At 42.2% G+C, this 21,523-nt stretch overlaps 1 pseudogene; it reads right to left on the reverse strand.

The window, feature by feature from the left end:
• The window catches only part of LOC138164753 (cytochrome P450 4B1-like), a 19,040-nt pseudogene extending 872 nt beyond the window's left edge, over positions 1–18,168 (reverse strand).
• Positions 18,169–21,523: the final 3,355 nt, after the last annotated feature.

Raw genomic sequence — 21,523 nt, forward strand, 5'->3', positions numbered from 1 at the left:
GTCATCCCCTATCCCCAACAGACATGAGCCTCCCCCTTCCCCTGCCCCTCTGTGAATGCTCTCCTCTTGCCCATCCTGCTCTTACTTAGATGTGATGGTTGGAGATACCTCAGGCTTGTCCCAGACAGTTGGGTTCCTGTGCAGTACATAGATGTGGAGAGAGACCAGGCTGCCTTCAGACAGGGAGAGAGATGCTCCAGGAGAACAGTCTTGTGATTTCATTGGTATGGGGAACTCCTCGCAGGGTCAACCTCTCCGCTGATGCAGACAGGCCACTCACATTAAACTAAAAGTCTTAGAGGTCCCTGAGCAGTTGTGACTTCCTTCACCTATGCCATGATGCTAACCTCATCTGGTCCCTAAGATTTACAAATGGGGAAACTGATCCCTGATAATGAGAGTCATTCTGGTAATGTCTTAAGCTCTGTGCAGACTGCAACTAAGGTCTCATAGCTCCACATCTAGGGCTGTCCTCTGAAAATATCGGAATGGAGAAGGATGGTCTAGAGTCTCCTGTGAGAGGATACTGGATCTCCTTGGACTTCTCAGCATTCAACAAATCTCACAGATTGTGGCAGACATTTCCTTGAGGAAAAATGGGGGGAATCAGCTCCACACTGGGGTGACAGATCAGGTTTTCATGAAGGGGACGACCTCAAGGACCAGGATAGTGGGAGAACTTTCCAAAATCTCTGCAAAGCCAGGATTGCAATTTCCCTGGATTTGGCAGCAATAAAACAAGAGGCAAAAATAAACAAAAAAGGGCAAATCAACCCTAATGAACCTTGAGAAGCCAGTGAGCTGATGTCAGACTGAGGCAAGGACTTTGGATGGGGGGAAGTGACCATCATAGAGACTGTGCTATTTTCTGGAGTTGGAGACAGGGACAGATGGGCCCACAGAAGGCAATGTTGGTGGCAGCCACAAGGAACCAGGGGCGTTGGATGTCTGAATCTGGGAGGATTGAAGGAATCTTTACTGACAAGGAACACTAGACCCAGCTGTGCTGTGGAGAGAGGTGGAGGCAAGAAAGGAGCACAGGCCTGGTGAGAGCAGAAGCAGTGGGGCATAAAACCCCTGGTGTGGGCACTTACAGGAGGCTGGAGGTTTGACTTTGGCTCCAAGCTGAGGGAGAACTGAAGATCTGGGGCAAGAGGCACCATCCCCTGCTCCCCAGGGCTAGAGTTAATTACAAAAATTAAGTTATTGCTACAAAATATACACAGGCAAAGAAGCCAAACATGGAAGGTTATTGTGGGAATAGAGATGACCAGGGTTCATCTTCAGACGAGGATACTGAAGCAAAGAAACTCCCTTCTAACCCAAAGAGTAATGACAAATGGTCACCTGCCCAAAAAGAATTCTTAGAAAATCTTTAATAGGAGTTTAAAAATCAAATGACAGGGGCGGCCATTGGATCTGAGATTTGGCCTTTCAAGATTCCTTAGAGATTGACTAGCCTAATCCCCTTATTTTATAGATGAGGAAACTGAGTCCTAGAAGAGGGAAGAGACTTGGCATGGCCACAACAATCATAAGTGGCAGAGCTTGAGGGAGCAGGGCAGGTCCTGACAAGGTCCCTGCATCCCGTGGCACACTTCTCAGCCAGTTTTAAGTCAGAGCAGGCCCAGGGCTCACCATTGGATGGTGTCACAATTTCCCAAGATTCCCTGGATCTCTTCCTGGCATCGCTGCTGGGGCTCTGGGTGGAGGGCCATGCAGTACAGGAACCAGGAGATGCCACTGACAATGGTATCATGCCCCTCAAACATGAATGTGTCCACCTCAGCCCGTAGGTCTGCATCTGACAACGTATTCCTGTTCTCATCCTTCAGGAAGAAATGGAGGTGACAAAAATGGGTGGAAGACACAATAGGAGGGATTCAAAGTAGGCTTCAGGGAGAACTTCCCCTCAATAAAAGCTGCTAAATAGGAGAAAAAGGACCTGAATAGGAGGGAAATGGGATCTTTTTTTTATGGGACTGGAGAAAGGACCATATTTCTCCCTGAATTGCCTTCTTATGCATAAGATTTAGAATTGAAAGGGACCTTAGAGACTTTTTAACTAAATCTCATTTTCCAGAGGAGGAAATTGAGGCTCACATGGGGGAAGTGACTTGTCCAATGTCACACAGGTGGTGTCAGAACCAAGATCTGAACCCAGGGCTTTTGATGGCAAATCCAGCACCTTTTCGTTTAGAACATCTTGTATTCAGTTTCACTCTGTCTATCTGGATCCTCTCTACCAATCAAAGTCAGGTTCAAGTTACCCACCCTTCCCCAGCTCCCGAAGAAAACCTTGGGTGGATGGTCCCTTTCCCCACTGATCTCTCTTCCCATTTTATGAGTGAGCAAATGCATAAGGATAGAAGAAGGAACAGGAAAGAGACAGATACTCCATGGAGCAAGGGGGTCCCTAAAGACCCACTTTGGCTTTGCCTGAATTGAGCCCCAGATTAACCCATCCCTCCAAAGCCCTTCAGACTCACTCTAGCCCTAAGAAGTATGTCCAGGAAATCCAGGCATTTCTTCCCTTGAATCTTCTCTTGCTCCTCTTCCTCCTACAGGGCAGCCCTTCTGTCCCTAATTACCTTGTCTGTGCAAGGAAATCTGTGTTAGTGCTGGAAAGGGTGGGAGAAGTCATGTGCTCAAGCACCCAATTTGGAAAAGGGAAATTAAATTCTAGTGAGGGGAAGTGGTTGAGTCAAGGTCATGGAATCAAATGGAGTGAGTGGAAGAACCAGGTCACCCCACCTAGGGCTCTTGCCTCCAAATACACTGTCTTAGGGTTATAGATGCCTCAGTCAAGCCCTCACTCCAGTGAATCATTCAGAAGTCACCACTTCTGAGAGCGTCACAGGGAGCAATCCCCAACCCTTACTCTAGTTAGTTACAGGAGCCTTCCCATCAGGAGTTCTAATTCTTCATCACTGAGAAAGAGGAAAAGGACTTTAAGTGGGCAAAGAACTTCACAACTAGAGAAGTAAATGGCCATAACAGGAAACCAGGAGGCTTTTCCCCCTGGGACATACCCTCCTCTGTGCTGAAATGATGGCGAAATTAGGGAGATGTTACTACTGCATTTTAGAGTTTGTCATCAAAAATTGGGAATAGCCTGGTGACACTTGGATTTAAAGAGAACAGATTTCAAAAGGTTCAAATAAAAAAAAATAGGATTTCATGTCCTAAAATTCCACAGAGGAAGTCTTCCCAAGAGGGATTGGAGGCTCTTGTTAAAAGAATCCTGAAGACAAAAGAGAAATAGTTCTAATAAAGAGGAAAGGGAGGATGATACCTAAGTGATCCAATGTGGATGCACAGGGAACTCATAAATTTACTTAGATTTAAGAGACATGTATAGGATAAACTGAGATGCATAGGTTGGGATCTGCATCTTTGGTGGGAATAGTTATATTGATGACATTATAGATTCACTAAAGATTTAGAGAAGACAAAGAAGATAGAAGGATGAGATGACCATAAGCTCATTGTCCTAAAGTATAGTGTCAAGTTAGAGACGTGGCTCAGTGGATAGAGTGTCAGACCTAGGATCAGGAGGCCCTGAGATGAAATCTGGCTTCAGATGCTCATTAGCTGTATAGCCCCAGTTAAGATATTTAGGTTCTCTCACACTTAGGTCTCCTCTGGAAAATGGGGTTCATAAATTAGAGGAACTGTGGTTGTTGTGAGGACCAAATTTTAGATAGATAGATAGATATACACAATACATATATACATACACATACATGAGTGTATGTATAAATAGGCATTTTATGTATACATATATGTGTATGTATGTATTATATATATGTTTATATACATATATATATATATAAACTTTGCAAACTTTATAATGATACATAAATGGAAACAAATGAGTGCCCATCATTTAAAGAATGGCTAGGAAAGGTGGCATGTGAATATAATGAAATGTCCTTATTCAATGAGAAATGACAGATCTGAGAAAGCCAAAGAAACATGGGAAGATTTGTATGAAGAGATTCAAAGTGAAATAAGTAGAAAGAAATGAATGACCTGCACAATGATTACAACAATGAAAATGGAAAGATTGTTTTAAAAAAAAAAAAGTAAGCCAACTCTAAGGAGGTCTCAACAAAAATTATTACCAGTTCCCTGAGAACAAGCAATGATGCATGCCATTTCTCTTGGCAGAAAGGTCAAGGACAACAAAGAAATAAGAGTGCATATACTGTTGCATACAGCCATCTTTTGCATAAGGGTGTTTCTTGTCTCATGTCAGGGTTGAATTCTAGGTAGGGAAGATTGAGGGTGGGAGGAAGGATTATAGCTAGAAATTGCCTATATTACTAGAAAAAACCTAGTAATCAAAATTATTGGAAAATGTCTAGTAATGAAAAATGAAAGTTATACTTAAACATTCTATTGGGTTTCTTTATCAAAGAAGTGGTGATGATTAGATTAAAAAAACCTATATGAGGTCATCAAGGATAGGTTGTGTCAGGGTAGCCTCATTTCCTTATTTGACAGAATTACTAGGTTGACTTATTCAGGGAATGCTAAAGATACAGTTGACCTAAATTTTAATAAAACATTTGGAAAAGTTTCTCATACTTTTTGTGGGCAAAATGGACTTGACGCTAGCAAAACTGGACAACCCAGTTTGACTGAACCCAAAGGATAGTCTTTATTAATATCTCAGTATCAACCTTGAGGGAGATCTCAGACAGACTGCCCTAGAAATTCATTCTCCAGCCAACTATGGACTTTTTGGCAGTTTTATTGGTTACTTGGATAAAGACCTTGATAATTTGGTTATTGAACATAAAGACTTTCAGCTAAGAAAGAGAGCTTAACAATATTTAGCTATAGAGACAAAAACCAAAAATATCTCCAAAGAGTATAGCAATGAGCCAAATATATGGTGAAATTTTATATGGATACATGAATGTAAAGTTTAATGCTCTGGCTCAAAAAATCAACTTCACAATTACAAGATGGGTGAAAGAATCCTACTCTTCTGAAAAAGATCTGAGTGTCTGAGGAAGCTACAAAGACAATAATAGGGCAGTCATTGAAAAGCTAATGTGATCTCAGTTTGCTTCAAGAAAAGCATGGAAGCCCTACTGATGTAGCTGATAATCCTGTTATCTGCTGGCCTTTTCTGACCTCTTCTGCATGACTGTGTTCAGTTCTGGACAGCACATTTTGGCAAGGATGTTGATAAGCAGGAGAACACATAGAAGAAGACTGGACCAAAAAAGACCTTGAGATCATGAGATATGAGGATTAATTGAAGGAAGTAAAGATGTTTGGCCTGGAGAAGGGAAGATTTCTAGGATGGGTGGCCGTGTATTCAAATATTTGGATGGCTATGAGGTAGGAAGGAGATTAGATTTAGTCTTTTCAGCCTCTGAAAGCAGAACCAGGAACAACTAGTAGAAATTTCAGAGAGGTAGATTTGTCCTTGATATCAGGAAAAATTACCTGAAAATTGGAGCTGCCAAAGGTGGAGCTGGGTGCCTGCAGTACTAGTGCATTCCCTGTACTTTGACATCCTCAAACAGGGTTCAGACAGCCTCTTATGGACGTGCCGTAGTAAGCTTTCCTCCTCAGATAAAGGTCGTACTGCATGCTCTTTGACATCTCTTCCAGCTCAAAGATTCTGTGATTCTGTGAAACACTCCCTTCTTCCTCAAAGGGAAGAGTCATGTGGCATTATTTGGTTAGGGAAATGGTAGAGGACAGGAGGCCACAGGGTCACAAAAAAGCTGCCTTTCATAGGGGGTAATGATGAATAACCCTTGTAGGTGAATAACCAAGTAGGTGGGCTTGGGGGTAGAGTCTGAGGAACAGGAAGAAAAGAAGGAAATACAGAAAAAATAAAGGAAGGAAAAGAGGGAATGAGGAAGGGGAAAAGGAAGGAAGGAAGGGAGGGAGGGAGGAAGGGAGGGAGGGAGGGAGGGAGGAAGGAAGGAAGGAAGGAAGGAAGGAAGGAAGGAAGGAAGGAAGGAAGGAAGGAAGGAAGGAAGGAAGGAAGGAAGGAAAGAAGGAAGGACAGGAGAAATGGAGGGAGGTAGGGAGAGAGGAAGAAGGACAAAAGAAGGGCAGACCCAGGCTGGAGACACACCAGTATGGTCATGAGCAACCTTGCAGGCCCGAAGGAACTTTTGGCCAAAAGTCGTGAACCAATAGTAGAAGAAGTCATTGTGATACTGGAAGGATGCCATTTGTTCTTACATCAACAAGGTGAGTTCCTCGATGGCCTGATAGTAGGTGATGTCACTGCAGGGGCCAAGGAGAGGAAGAATTGGAGCAATGAAGTAGGGGAGGAGGAAAGAGGGGACAGTTGTGCTATGGCATTTTGAGTAGTCATTCCCCTTCCCCCTGGTCCTAGCCACCTCCCAAGACTAAGTTCTGTATTGGGGAGAAAGGGAAGGGGGCCACTCAAAGCCTCAAATCTTTCATCAGGACCCTTACCATCCGGACCTCAGTGATGTTTCCTTGTGGTGTTTGTGTTTCTCTCCCCCAAACAAGGAACTCCCCAGGACAGGATTTTGTCTCCTCTCAGATCAGGGGCTTGCTCCCTAGGGGGTCAGATAACAATTACTCCTCCAAGATAGTCAGGGCACTTTCACTGATCTCTGTGTCTGGCTCCTACTGCTCCTTCCAAAGATATATTTAATCAGACCATCCAGAGCCAAGTGACCCACATGTGGGAAGATGCTCACACACTTGTCCTTCTGAATCTTCTTGTCCCATTTGCTCTGAAAAAGACGGGAAGGCTTTCCAGTTCCAAGTCCCATACACCCACAGGACTTGTTCCCAGGGCTCACTCCTCTTCCAACACCCCTTCCCCAAATGTTCAGTTTCCTTCTCTGATGTATTCTGAAGGAAATTCTGTCCAGTGCAGCTCTACAAGCCCCAGCCTAAGCTACCCCCAAAATAGCCCCACCTTGGTTTAATCCCCAGTGGAATGTGCAAGGATTAGAACAAGGTCACAAGGAGCTTCTCACCAGCATAGCTTTGGTAGACTCAACAAAGAGGTCCATATATGGCTTCAGGACCTGTGAGTGAAAGGCAAAGGTGAGCAGTTTCCGGTGCTGAAACCACTTGGGCCCATCCAAAACCAGCAGCCCCTTCCCTAAGGTTAGGAGGGAGAAAATGTGAGAGAGCAAGGAACATCATTGGAACAGTCACATCCTGTCCAGGATTCAGGCATTGAGAGGAAAAATGAGCCCATGCCAGCTTCTGGGAGCACAGTCAGTCCTCAATAAAATTGAAATTGAAGGGGTTTTCTGAAGACCTTGGTCATGGAATGAGACTTCATTGGGGAGGTTTAGCCTACAAAAACATACAAAGCAAATGACAGAATGACAGTGCTGGGAATGACCTTGAGCCACAGAAGATAGAATGTTCAAACTTGAAGGGACTTTAAAAAATAGAAAAGAGAATTCTAGAGCTGAGAGGGAGATTACAACACATAGAGCTACAGGAATAGAAGAACAAAAGCCCTTGTGTTCACTCCACAGTGACCCTTCCAAGTCTCCACACCTGATGGATTCACATTCTGCTGGGGGAAGTATCAATCAATCAATTAATCAAGAAACATTTATCAAATACCTGCTATATGTGAGATACTGTCTAAGCACTGGGGATATAAAAAGTAGCAAAAGACAGACCATACCCTCAAGGAGCTTACAATCTAATGGACCGCGAGTACACTGAGAAAAGTCAATGCAAGGTAATGGAAGGGGAGGAAAAACCCCTGGGAGGATCCGGAAAAGCTGCCTATGGAAGGTGTCACCTCAGCTGAGTCATGAAGGAGACTGAGGCTTCCAAGAGCTGGAGATGAGGAGAAAAAGTCTCCCAGGAACCAAGGCCAGCGTGTGCAAAGGTATGCAGGCACAGTCAATATTCAACATTAACGTGTTTAAATTTCATGACTTCAAGTATTTATGTGATTTTATTAATAACTTTGTTTTCACTTTTGGGTTAACAACCATGCACTTTCACAGATATGTAGAGAAAAACTGAGAGGTGTGATACACACAAGCATGCCGAGTCCCTGGTATCCTACTAGGCACGTCCCTGGGACTGTTCACCCTGCTATCATAGAGTAAAGAGCTCCTCAAGAATTTGTTGCATATTTTCATTGTTTACCTTTAAAATTCAAGTTTTGTGTTGAGATCCTGCCCCCAAAGCATTGTGCAAGTCCTGCAGACTCTAAGGCCAAGTGTGCAAAGTCAGTGAAGCAATTCAGTGAGAAAAGAAAGGTTAGATAAACTTCATACTAGAATCTCTGCAGCCACAGCTGTCCTCAAGTTTGGTGTTAATGAATCAACAATTTTGTTATAATCCACAAAAAGGAGGAAAGTATTTATAAAAGTGTTCATGAATCTGCTCCAGAAAGTACATATCATCAGCATTGACATTTTGTTATAGAGAATTGAAGGAAGAAAAGCAAATCTTCACTGATCTCTGGTGAGAGATTACAGTTTTTACTTACAAAGGTACCTAACCCTCAATTTCCCATATGTTCAATGCATCATTTGGATTTTTTACTTTTACACCATTTTCTAAGAACCGTATCACTGCCAAAGTTGAGAATTGACTGTAGAATGGCAAATACAGAGAAATGTTGGAAGAAATTTGTCCAGAATGCATGTAAAGTGTGAAAGAGAAGACTGGAAAGACCCCTGGCACCCCGCCACACACTGCCCCCCAGCTGCTTCCACCAGCACTGGAAATTACACTTTGTACTTACTTGCTTTGTTCAGGTAAGTGAACCTGTGCCCCCAAGAATGTAACCTCCCCAGAACAAAGACTGCTCCATATTTACCTTGGTGTCTTTGTAATAAGTGCTTAATAAATGATTGCTGGTTTATTGAATGTTTAAATCTCCTTTAGAGTCTCAAACTGGAGAGGTGATGCAACCACAAATTCAATCCAATTCAACAACTATTTGCTGAATACTTGTTTAAAAAAATAGGATACTTTGTTGTATGGTTATCCAGCACAGGAGACTGAGAAGTAGACAGAGAAGGAGCAGAAGAAAAAGGAAATATTATTTTCATGGATGAAAAAGGAAGAAACACTATCCAGAAGGTGAGAGTGGCCAACGGTCACAAAAACCGCAGAGATGTCTAGAAGAAGGAGGATTGAAAAAAGGCCACTGGATATAACATTTAAGGAGCAATCGTTGCTCATCTTGGAGAAAGTAAGCTCAATGGAGAGGAAGTGTCAGAAAGTATTGCAAAATGTTGAAAAGTATGGGGCTGCGAGGTGGCGCAGTGAGTAAGAGCGCCAGCCCCGGAGTCGGGAGGACCTGGGATCAGTTCTGGCCTCAGATATTTAACACCCACACAAAAAAACAACTGGCCGTGTAACATTGGGCAAGTTACTTAATCTCATTGCTTTAAAAAAAAGTTGAAAGGTGAGTAAAGATGGTAATTGTGTCTGTGAAAGAGAGGAGAGATATAGGAAGACCCACGAAAGGCATACAGAGAGTGTCACAGAAATGAACAAAGGTGAAATACAAAGTGGAGGAGGGCTGGGCCCCAGGATATCATGCATCCTGTTATGATCATTTGACAAATTGCACTGATAATGTTTCACAAAACATTCATTCTTCAAGAGGTCATACAGGGTGTTCTCTTCACAGTCACCCTATAAGGACCAGAGGACATATTATTATTCCTTTTTTTATAGAGTAGGAAAGAAGTCCAGAGAGGGGAGGAGTCTTGCATAAGATCACATAGTAGTGTGGGAGAATAGTCAGGGGTAGGACCCAGGTTTCCTGGGTTCCCACTTAAGGCTCTTACTCAATCTTAGGAAGATGGCATATGTGTGATTTTCCTTTTGAGATAGACTAGGAACTCCTAGAAAGCAAGAACCCAATCACTGCTGACTGAAAGAGTGTGTGATGGGGAGAGAAGAAGAAGGGGTTGCATACTCCTGCTTCTTTCACCAGATGCACTTATCCCACCATTCAGATCTGCACTTCTGCTTTCCCTAGCCTACCCAAGGTGGGTGAGAGTTAGGGGAAGCAGAGAAATCCCACTCACCAATCCATGGTAAGAGGAAACCATATATGTCCATTGCCTTGGGATCTGTAGAGGAAAAAAAAGTTGCTTTCAGAGAGGTCAACTCTGCAAAGCCAAAGCAGCATCAGGCTGGGGGAGAATAGGACCAATCCTATCTTTACCCTGAGGATACAAGGTCTAGTATGTATGAGCCCAGAGACTCAGAAACATGTCAGAGGGGGAAGAATTTCTCGAGGCCATTGAATCCAACCAATGCTCAAGTAAGAAACCCCTTTTCAGCATCCATGACAAGTGGCCTTCCTGCTCTGACTTCAGAAGCTTTGATTAGGAGCTACCACCTCCCCAGGAAGTCCATTCCCCTGGGGACTAATTCTAATTCTTAGGAAGTCTTTCTTGATCATCGCACTCTCTTTAAAGTTTGTTGGATTCGAATTAGATGGTTAACAACTTGAGATCAAAGGCTGTTCTTACCTTTCTTTGTGTCCCGGCCCTCAGCACTATGCCTGAAACACAGTAAGCACTTAAAAAAGAAATTCTCATTGACTTGTTTCTGAGTTAAGCCTGCTCATTTCACCCTTTCAGTTATTGAAATAATCACTCTCTGACTGAATTCTGAGCTGCTTGTTGCTGAGTTTTAAGAGTAACAAACTTGTGAGGTTTAGAGCAAATGAAAAACAATCCATTTCAGTGATTAGGACATTTTGATCAATATCCAGGAAAATAGAAAAAAGCAAAAAAATAGGGAAAAAAGAATTGTTGTTTTATTGTGAAACTAATATGATTAATTTGACCATAGTCTAACCCAGAGCAGAATTGTAATAAGAGACAGTGACAAAGGGAAGAATGGTGAGAGAGAGGGAGAGAGTGTAGGAGGAGGGAAGGAGGTTTCAGAACAACATTCAGCTACCTTGGCTCAAATGTTGCCCAGTGAAGTATTAGTCAAGCATAGTTTCAACTAAACTTATTAACTGAAGTAATTTTTCAATGCAGAAATTACAAATGTCTTTATGAAATTCAGCTTAATTCTTTCTACAGGATCCCTCAGATTCGAATAACTGTGATGAAATTTGACAAGCGATTTTAAACTCCAATTATGGGCAAGGAGCTGTCCTAGGTGCTAGAAAAGCAAAGTGAAGCCACTGACCCTCTTTTAATATTTACCTTTGGGAATACAACATATACATAGAAGTGTGAATTCAGGAGAATTTGAAAAGGAAAAGCATACTGAGAACTACATGGGTTCAAGGAAGGTCTTCAATAAAAAATTATGGTCTAGATGAGCCTTGAAGGAAGGTAAAGGTTCTAAGAGAGAATAAGACAAGAGTGCATTTCAAGCATAGGAAAAAATCCTTGAAAAGATCTGTCCATGTTGCCATCAGTAGGGAAGGGTCCAGGAGATGAGGAGAGAACAAAGATAAGATTGAAGATCGTCAAGTGGACAATTCCTGGAAGATGTGAGAAAGGATGGGATCAAGGGGAAAAGCAGAGAATTGGGCTTGCCAAAGAGAAGGATTACCTCTTCCTCAGAGATTGGAGCAAAGGAGGAGAAAACAGGAGATGAAATGTTTTGAGGTATAGAATAGGGAGCTCATGACAGAAGATCCCTTTTTTCACAGAAAGAGAAGAATAGTTCTTTTGTTGGTTGTGAACAGCATAAACGTTTAAGAAGAGAACAGAAGCTTTAAAACAACTGCAACCAAAGGAAGTTGATAGGTTAATCACTGAAAAGTGAAAGGATTATTGTCAGACATAGGCCCCCACTAAGATTGCATACCATAAATTTATAGTGGATTCAGAAAGCACATTTGTGTGATTCAGCCCAGTGCCAATAAGCAGCACTCAAGTCAAAGTGGAGAATATGGCTGGGGAGGCAATTCAGACTTAGAATTTAGTAAGGCATGAGCAGAAGGTGAAGATGTCAAGGATCTAGGGCAATGAAAAGTTGAACGGATTAAGCGTAGAGACAAGGATATAAAGAGAAGAAAGCTATGATCAGAGCTTGGATGGCGCATTGTAGAGGGGTGAGTGACTATAGATCACAATCAATTTGGGAGGACTAAGGCAAAATGAGAGATGGAAGAATAAGATGTGGGCAGGAAGAAGAATTTCAGAGTTAATCAATCAGCAGACACAAGCAATTATTGCGTCCTATGTACATAAGATGTGTCCTATAAATGAAACACTGTGCTAAGAGCTACATGGAGGTAGAACACTTCTGAGTGATGGCATGATAAAGAGAATGATCATCTCGTGTGGGACTAGGATGAATGGTGTACCAGTCTAAGAGGCCTGTCAAAAAGGAATCAAGATTAGTCTGGCATAGCCTGTTCTTGATAAGGCCATGTTGGCTCCATGGTCGCTTCCTATTCCAGATGTTCACCAACCATCTATTTAATAGTACATTCTATAATCTTGACAAGTATTGAAGTCAAGCTCACAGACTTATAATTTGCAGATTACATTCTATTTCTGTTGTGGTTTAAAAAAACTGGAACCTTTCCCCTTCGCCTCATCTATAGTACTTCTCACAATCTCAATCTCAAAAAAAAAATTACCAATGATGCAATATTCATATATCCCAGTTCTCTTAGTCCAAGGAATTTGCCTTGGACTAAGATTTCAACCTTAATAAAAGCAGTCAAGGCACTGTCTTATCTCCCTACTTATCTTGATCTTGAGTTCTCTGTTTGCTATTTCTTTTCTTGACCTTTTTCAGCCTACAAAAAGAAAGACTTCTTTTTGCCAGAGAGAACTTAAGTCCTAATGACAGTTATCACCTCTACTACCACACCGAAGGCTTGCAGTTCAAGCCTCTGGCCATTCTAATACTTAGGGTCCCTCTCCATTGCACCCTCCAATTCCCCTTCTCGATTCATTCTTTCCCATATTTACCCTTCTGGTTCCCCCTTAGACACAGACTCCATTGGGAAGTCTTGAGTTCCCTTACCTCCTCGACTGTAAACAGCCTTGGTGTAGTCAGGGTCATAGATGTTCAGGAAACTGATAAAGTTTCCCATCCACAGCTGGTGTGCACAGGGGTAAATGTTGGCCTATGACATAACCTTTTCCAATTCTCCTTCCTTCTTCATCTGTAATTGGGGAAGGAGGAAAGAAAGAGATCACAGAGATCACATTACTGAAGGTCAGAAGAGGAGAAAAAATCAATTCCCACAAGTTAGAGAACTCTATACATACTATGACAGGTGGAGATCCTTTCAGCCCCCATCAGTGAAAAAGCTGTCTGTCAAAACAAAGAAAGAAATCCTAGGGGATGGATTAGGAGGAAGAAGTTCTGGGAGAAATGGATGTGTAAGGGAAATGTGTAAAGAGAAAGGATGTGTATGGGGAAGAAGATATGGGAAGAAGATAAGAAAGATGAAACAGGAAATAAGGGAGACTAAGAATAGGAAGGGATAGAAATGAGGGAAGGAGTAATCATAGAATTTGAGTTACAAGAGAAGTCATCGGCCATCTAGTCTAGTCCATACCTTAAAAACATCTGAAATCCTCACTAAAACATACTGCCAAGTGATCATTTAGTTGAAGCCTGTCTTTAAGATCTTCAATGAGGGCAAACCCACTACCTCCCAATGTAGCCCATTCTCCATTTGGATAGCTCTAATGTTGGGAAATTTTTCCTTGTATTAAAATCAAATTTGTTTCTTTAAATCTCAACCTATTTCCCCTGGTTCTTCCCTGTGGGACCAATCAGACACAGTCTTCCACATGACAACCTTTGAATTACATGATGACTATTATTCTCCTGTGCCTTCTCTTTCCAGGCTGAACATCTCCACTCCTGTCCTCAAGATATGGATAAAAGGACTTTCATTAATTGAGTTGGTCTTCTTTTATCACTTACAGCTCATCAATATGCTTTCTAGAAGGCAGTGCCCAGGACTGAATATAATATTCCAAATGTATTCTGACCAGGACATAGTCCAGTGGAACTATTTCTAAGTCCTCTTCCTTTCTTAATGTTTCTGAAAACCACATTAAATGTTTGATCTCCACATGACCATGCTTTGTAGTCCAGTAAACTTCCCAGACCTTTATCAGTCAAACTGATATCTGGGCAACCCCTGCTGCCCATAATCTTGTATTTGTGATGTTATTTTTTGTACCAACAGATGACTTCCCATTTGTCCTTATTACATTTCATCTTTTAACATTTAGTCCAGTAATAACCTGGTCAAAATATTTTAGAGACCTGAATCTGTCATCCAATTGTTAGCTAATTCTTCCTAGCTTTGCATTATTGATATATTTGAAAAGGATATCCTCTATGCTTTATCCAAGTTACTTGTATAAATATTAAACAGCAAAGGACTGAGCACACATCTCTGAGATACTCAACTGGAGATCCCCAACAAGTTTCTAGAGAGCTGTTGAGAACAGTTTAAATTCATCCATTTAGCCAGTTCTGCATCCACATATCATTCAACTTAAATTTCTCCATTTTTTCTATAAAAGTAGCATGAAATTAATCAAATTAATCAAGTACTACACTAAAACCTAGGTAAGCCATACCGACAGCAATGTAATCACTTATCCACTAGTTTAATTACCCTATCACAAAAGGAAATGAAATTAGTCTGGCATGATCTTTACTTAAGGCCAAGTTGATTTACTGTGATCCTCACTTCCTTTTGCACATGCTCACCAGCCATCTCTTTAACGACATGTAGAAATTTACAAGAAATCAAAGTCAAGCTCACTAATCTACAATTTACAAATTTCATTCTCTTTCCTTTTTTTGATGCTCAGCACACTTAACCATTTCTGGTAGCCCCCATGTTCTTTATAATCACTTAGATTTAAATAACAGTCTCAAAAATCACACTCATCATCCTTTTGATCAGTGTGTTGGAATGTTCACTTCAGTTAGGTGACTTGAATTCAGTTTATGAGAGGAAGAGATGAAGAAATAAGAGATAAATAAGAATAGATGGGGAGCTTGAGATGAGAAAGTAAAAGAAGGGGGAAGAGATAGAAAATATAGATGAGGAGATAGGAAACACTCTACCAGAAACCTCTTGCCAAGATGACATTGAACCATTAACTGACTATTCTTTGGGAGGTATATAGCGTGTTCAGGGAGGACTGGCACCTCTTGAAGATGTCAATCTGCCCGAGAGCCAGTGTGGCTTCAGAAAAGGCAGAGGAATAGTCAACATGGTGTTTACTGCCTGACAAGTCCAAGAGAAATGTCAGGAGGAAAGTAGAAGTCTGTACACAACATTCATTGATCTAACTAAGACCTTTGATACTATCAGTCATGAAAGCTTTTGAAAGATTATGGAGAAATTTTGTTGCCCAAAGAAATTCATCAGTATTATAGACCAGTCTTATGATGTCATGCTTGCATGGGTTCTGGATAAAATATGCTGCTCTCATGCTTTCCCAGTCACCAATGGAGCATGCACCAAGGTTATGTGCTTACTTCCATGCTTTCTAGCATGTTGCTTGCAATGTTGTCAGATGCCTTTAACAAGGATGAAAATGGCATCAAGGTCAACTACTGGACTGATGATAAACTAGCTAACTTTAAAAGGCTACAAGCCAAGACTCAAGCAGAAGGAAAGTTGGTGTGTGATTGCTTTGGTCACAGATGACTGTGTACTCAAAGCAGTATATGAGACTGAGATGCAACAGAGTATGGATCTATTCTCTGCTGCTTGTGTTCATTTTTTGCCTCATAATCAACACCAAGAAAACAGAGGTTTTCCACTAGCCAGCGCTGCACCATCCATAAATGGAATCGTTGTGTATAGCATACAAAAAAATTTTAAATGCTGTGGATAAGTTCACTTAGTTTGTCATATGCTTTCAAGGGATGTCCACACACATGTTGAACTTGACTCATGCATTGCCAGACCTAGCCCAGCATTTGGGAGACTCAGAAGGAAAATGTGGGAGAGAAGAGATATTAAACTAAGTAAGAAACTGAAGGTCTTTAGAGCTGTTGCACTGACAGTTTACCAGTGCCATGGCAGGAAGCAGAATAGTTTCCATTAGAATTGTCTTTGGAAGATTCTGAAGATCACCTGGCAAGATAAGGTACCTAAAACTGAGGTCCTTTCTCAAGCTAAACTTCCAAGCGTTGAAACTCTGCTGCAGAGAACACAACATCAATGTTGTTTGAATGCCAAAGACATGTTTGCCTAAAAAACTACTTTCCAAAGAACTCACACAAGGCAAACACTCACACTGAGGTCAGAAGAAGCCATACACGGTCACTCTCACTCTCTTTAGTATTGAATGTGAGAGATGGGAAATACATTGGTGCAGTCTTCCTGACTCTAGGCCTGGTACTCTATATATGGTCATGGAGCTGCCTTGCCAAATAATAGCTAGCAGTTAAGGTATGTGAAGTGCTTTATAAATATTATTTCATTTTATCTTCTCTTTAGTATTGAATGTGAGAGATGGGAAATACATTGGTGCAGTCTTCCTGACTCTAGGCCTGGTACTCTATATATGGTCATGGAGCTGCCTTGCCAAATAATAGCTAGCAGTTAAGGTATGTGAAGTGCTTTATAAATATTATTTCATTTTATCTTCCTAACAATCCTGGAATGTAAGTACTATTATTATCATCCCCATTTTACAGATAAGGAAACTAAGAAAAACAGAAGTGAAGTGGCTTTCCCAGGGTCACAGAGCTACTAAGTATGAAAGGCAGGATTTGCATTTAGGTCTTCCAGACTCCTAGTATAGAACTCTATCCACTGCACTATCAGCTGAAGTACTAGAACTGCCCTCCCCCCACCCTGCTTCCTCCTGGGGACCCTACCTGCCAGCTCAAGGGGGAGGAGGAATAATGAGTTCTGTTTGGGACCTGCTGAGTCTGAGATGCCAATGGGAGAGCCCCGTGGAAAGGCATGTCAAGAAGGCAACAACAGCAGTGTGGGACTGGAGATGGACAGAGGTAGCCCTCAGAGTCATCAGAATGGAGATGACAGATGAATTCATGGGAGCTGATGGTCTCACCAAAGGAGAGAATGTAGAGAGAGCAGAGAAGAAGGCTCAGGACAGAAAGTTGGGAACATCCCTCTAAGAGAGCAAACAGGACTTGGACACTGATCCAATAAAGAAGACTTGGAAGAAACAGTCAGCAAAGTGCTAGGAGAACCAGTAGAGAGAAACAGTACAGAAAACAAGAGCCTATAAAATGTCCAGATGGGTGGGCTGGTCATAATCGAGAAGGATGAGGACTGAGAAAAGGCCATCAGATTTACTGACACAGAAAAGCCCAAACTGCATTTCTCATGAACAAAACAAATAGTTCTCTTCCTTTACCTCATCCTCTCCCCTTTCCCACACCTTCTTTTTCCCCTTCCCAGGGTCCTCCTCTCTTCTCCCACCTCACTTCTTCCTCTTTCTCTCTCCTTCCCCCCTCTCTACTCCCTCTACTCTTTCTTCTCCTTCTTTCTCTCCATCCTGAGGCACATCTCTAGCTCCAGAGAGTCCACTCTGGAAAGAAGACACTCTTCTTTCCACTCTTTCACTCCTCTCTGTCCAAAGGCAGAACTAGGAAAAATTGAGAGTGGGGACAAGTGATTGTTGTAGACAGCAGATTCCATCTGGACATCAGGAAAAAACCTTCCTAACAGTGAGAGCTGGTCTAATGGGGAAAGGGATATATGGTGAGAAGGTAGTGGGCTCCCTTCCTCATTAGTCTTCTAGTAGAGGCAGATTACTACTCATTCATCAATAATACTTCTGGGTAGGAGGGAATGTCTTGGTCAGGTATTAGAGGAGCTAGCCGCCTCTGAGCTTTTCATTAGTGAGATGCTATAATTCATTTTCTGCATTTATTTATCATCCCCTCTTCTTGTCTTTCTGCCTCCTTTCTCTCTCCCCTTTTCTTTTTCTCTCTTCATATGCCTTTCTTCCACCTTTTCAAATCCATCCCTCTTGCCTTTGCCCCTGGTCAAGAGCCTAGACCTACCTCCTTGGAATGTCCAAAGAGCCAGTGGGTGGGTGGCCCAGGAAAGCTCTTTAGGCCTTGGAGAAGCTTCTGCCTCCTAGACAGAAGGTGAGTCAGTTGCAACAGTACCAGGGTCAGGCCCAGGGAAGCTGCCCACAGCCACAGCCTGGGGAGGCTCCCAGGGAGCCATGAGGAGAGCCACGAGAACATGGAGAAAACTCTGCTCTGGACACGAGCATTGTCCTGCCACAGAGAGCCTTCTCCTCTTATATCATAGACCTGGGCACCTGGACAGCTCCAGGGATCCACCCCCTTGGCTACACCCTAGGCAAACAGTATTATATCCAGTGAATCCCTGGACTAGCCCACAATACAGACTGTAGGGAGAAAAGAATCTGAGAAACAACTTTGCTTGTTCTTTGGTGAACTTCCCAGAATTGCAGGATTGACTCCAAAAGAAAGCAATCAATAAGCCCCAAAGGAAGAAGTCAATAAACCCCAAGAGAAAATAAAGTGCAACATCTGGGAAATCTTCATCTTTGCCTTTGTGTTTGTTTTAATGAATTGTACACCATGGATAATATGTCCAACCTGGAGGTAACCAGCACTTCAGTGAGTCTTGGATACAAATGATCTGGCTGCTCCCCAAATATACCTCAGTTCTCTAGAACCAGCCCAGGAATTCTGACCAAAACACAGGAATAGGGAGAGGACACCCATTCTGCCCCCACCCTTGTGTCCCCTGACCCTTCCCTGCTCTTCCTGACCCCCCTTTCTCAGAGATCGATCATCATGTCCACATCACATGCACTACTAGGAAGGGCAGAGTCTGGGCTTTCTAGTACAATCCTAACCACCATTGCTTCTGGTGTTCCTGTCCTGTTGGTGCCCTAACCATCCAAGACACCCTCTGGTAAGGCCTTTATTCCATTGGTAACAAATTGTCCTATAGAATAAGTGAGGCTTCTTCACCTGGAAATTACTTTGTAGATATTTTCATTTTCTTCCCTAACCCATTGTTGACCCCACCCACAGAGACAGTGGTTCAGGACACTCAGATACCACCCAGATGGGTTGAGGTGGTCTCCACCCAGGATTTGGTGAATTGCAAGAATCATGCCTCTAACCTTGAAATGGGGAGTAGGGGATGGGGCTTGTGTGAAGAGGCACAAAGTATTGCAAGCCAGGGAGATACCTAGAGAGGGTACCAGTATTAATGATTGAAAGATCAGCCATGAAGGTCAGGCCCTAGAGGAGAATGGAGGGAAGTATCCAGATCACAGAGGCTAAGGATAGAAGTGATCCTTTGTTATAACCAGAAACCAGCTAGAAGAACAGAGCCAGCGATCCCTAATCACTGCACAGTGAAGGAGATCTTGTCCAGAAAACTTGCTGCTTTCCCTTCTCTATCCCCACCAGGAGAATGAATGAATGAATATTTGTTTGTTTGTTTATTCATCCATCCATTCATTCATTCATTCATTTATCTATCAAGCACTGTGATAAACACTTTGGATATAAATGCAAAAGCTGACAGTTCCTGCCCTTACAGAGTTTACATTGTAATAGGAGGATTGCTCTGGCATAGGCAGATTACCTCTTCTCTCAATGTTCCAAGTACCCTATGGAATTTGTGAGCATCTCATTTCTCTGCTATCCCTCAAAACCCAACAAGTTCTGCTCTTCCTATTTTAGGGGGCCAGAAATTAGCAACTAAGTTCCATTTAACCTCTTAACACTGAGTAGCTTTTACAAAATGATATTTATAGTTATAGCAAGTAAAAATGTATAAACATTTCCCCCAATAACTCACAATATAATCTCACACACACAACTTAGAGGTGGACACTTCCAATTGAGAAGTGATGAGGGCCTAAACTACAGTAAGGCTCTGTAAATGGAGTGAAAGGGGGGATGGGAGAGGTGAGAGGCAGAGAAAGAGAGACAGAGACAGAGAGAGAAAGAGAGACAGAGAGAGAGGGAGACAGAGACAGAAAGAGAGACAGAGAAAGAGAGAAGCATCAAGAAAGTACCAATTTTTTATCCTGGGTAGCTAGTTGAGAGAATGAAATATGTAAGTTTGGAGAGAGATGCATGTGGGGAAAACCTAAATTCAGTTTTGGATATATTGCATTTGAGACATCAACCCATGCAAAGAAATTCTCAGGGGGGTTAACAATTTGGGACTGAAATTCAGAAGAGAGATTAGAGCCTAATGTATGGGTTTGGGAGTCATCAGCAGAGATGATAATTAAACCCATGGCAACTGATGAGATCACCAAGTAAGAGTTTAGGGAGAAAGAACAAAAGAGAACCCAGGACAGAAACTTGGGAGATACTGCACAATGGACAGAAGATCAATAATCCTTTGACAAAAAGGGATTGAGAAGGAGTTTTTGACAGATTAGAAGAAAAGTAATAATGAATGGTGGGAAGGAAGTCAAGGAGAGAGAATATTCATGGAAAGGGGGTTTTAGTATCAAAAGTGTAGAGAGGTCAAATAGATTGAGGACTGGGAGGAGGCCAATGGATTTAGCAATTTAAATCATTAATAACCTTTGGAAAAATCGATTTCTATTAAGTAATTGTGTAAGAAACAAGAATGCAAAGGGCTGAGTAATCAGTGAGTGATGGGGTACTATAATCAATGAGTACAAATGACCCTTTCTCAGAATCTGGCTGTGAATGGGCAATCAGATATCAGTCTGATAGAATCAGGATACTGGGGTCAGTGGAGTTTTCTTAAAGAGAGGAGAAATATGTCTAGGCAGCAAAAAAAAGTTAGGTAAAAGATAGAAAGCCAAGGAGAAGGAATGGCTGAGTCCTGTAAGAGCCAAAAGGGGCTAGGATCAATAGCAGAAGTGGAGAAATTGAACTTGGAAATAACCACCTCTTCCTTAGAGACTAGAGCAAAAGTAGAGAGAATGGATGGTACCAAGTGGTTCTGAGGTGTGGGACTGCAGAGAAGAAGGGCATCATCTTGAACAGTTTCTGTTTATAAAGTAAGAAGTAAGGTCCTCTGAGAGGGGGAGGGGAGAAATGGTGTAGGGGGCTTGAGGAGATAAAGCAGGTTTATAATAACCATGGACAGAGCCAGAAGAAGAATTGCTCAATCAATAAGTATTTATTATTAAACACCTAGCATGTGCCAGTCACCAGGCTAAGAGCTGGGCATACAAAGATAAAAGTGAAACATCCCCTGGCCTCAAGGAGTTTCTATTCTATGTGGGAGATGACCACAGGTACACATTAGTGTTTGGAGAAGGTATACAAAATGGATGGGAACCTGAAAATAGATGCTTGTTGAATTGAATTGTATGTGTCATGAAAACACTATGGAGTTTTGGGTGAACACTTTCCATCAGGAATACAAGGACATGAGGTCTGACTGTATGAACACAGGGAAGCAGGTGGATCCAGGTTAAGTTCAAGTGAGGTTGTCTCTTTGCCAATTGAATTTCTAATCATCCTTCAAAGGCCAGCTCAAATGCCACCTCCTCCGTGAAGTCTTCCTTAATTTCTGCAGCCTTTACCTTCAAACTTCTCGCTGAATTTGGTTTGCCTT

Source organism: Petaurus breviceps, unplaced genomic scaffold (genome assembly GCF_028583685.1).
Source record: "Petaurus breviceps papuanus isolate PSGF00001 unplaced genomic scaffold, PetGlider_PUasm1.0 207, whole genome shotgun sequence".
NCBI classification, from domain to species: domain Eukaryota; kingdom Metazoa; phylum Chordata; class Mammalia; order Diprotodontia; family Petauridae; genus Petaurus; species Petaurus breviceps.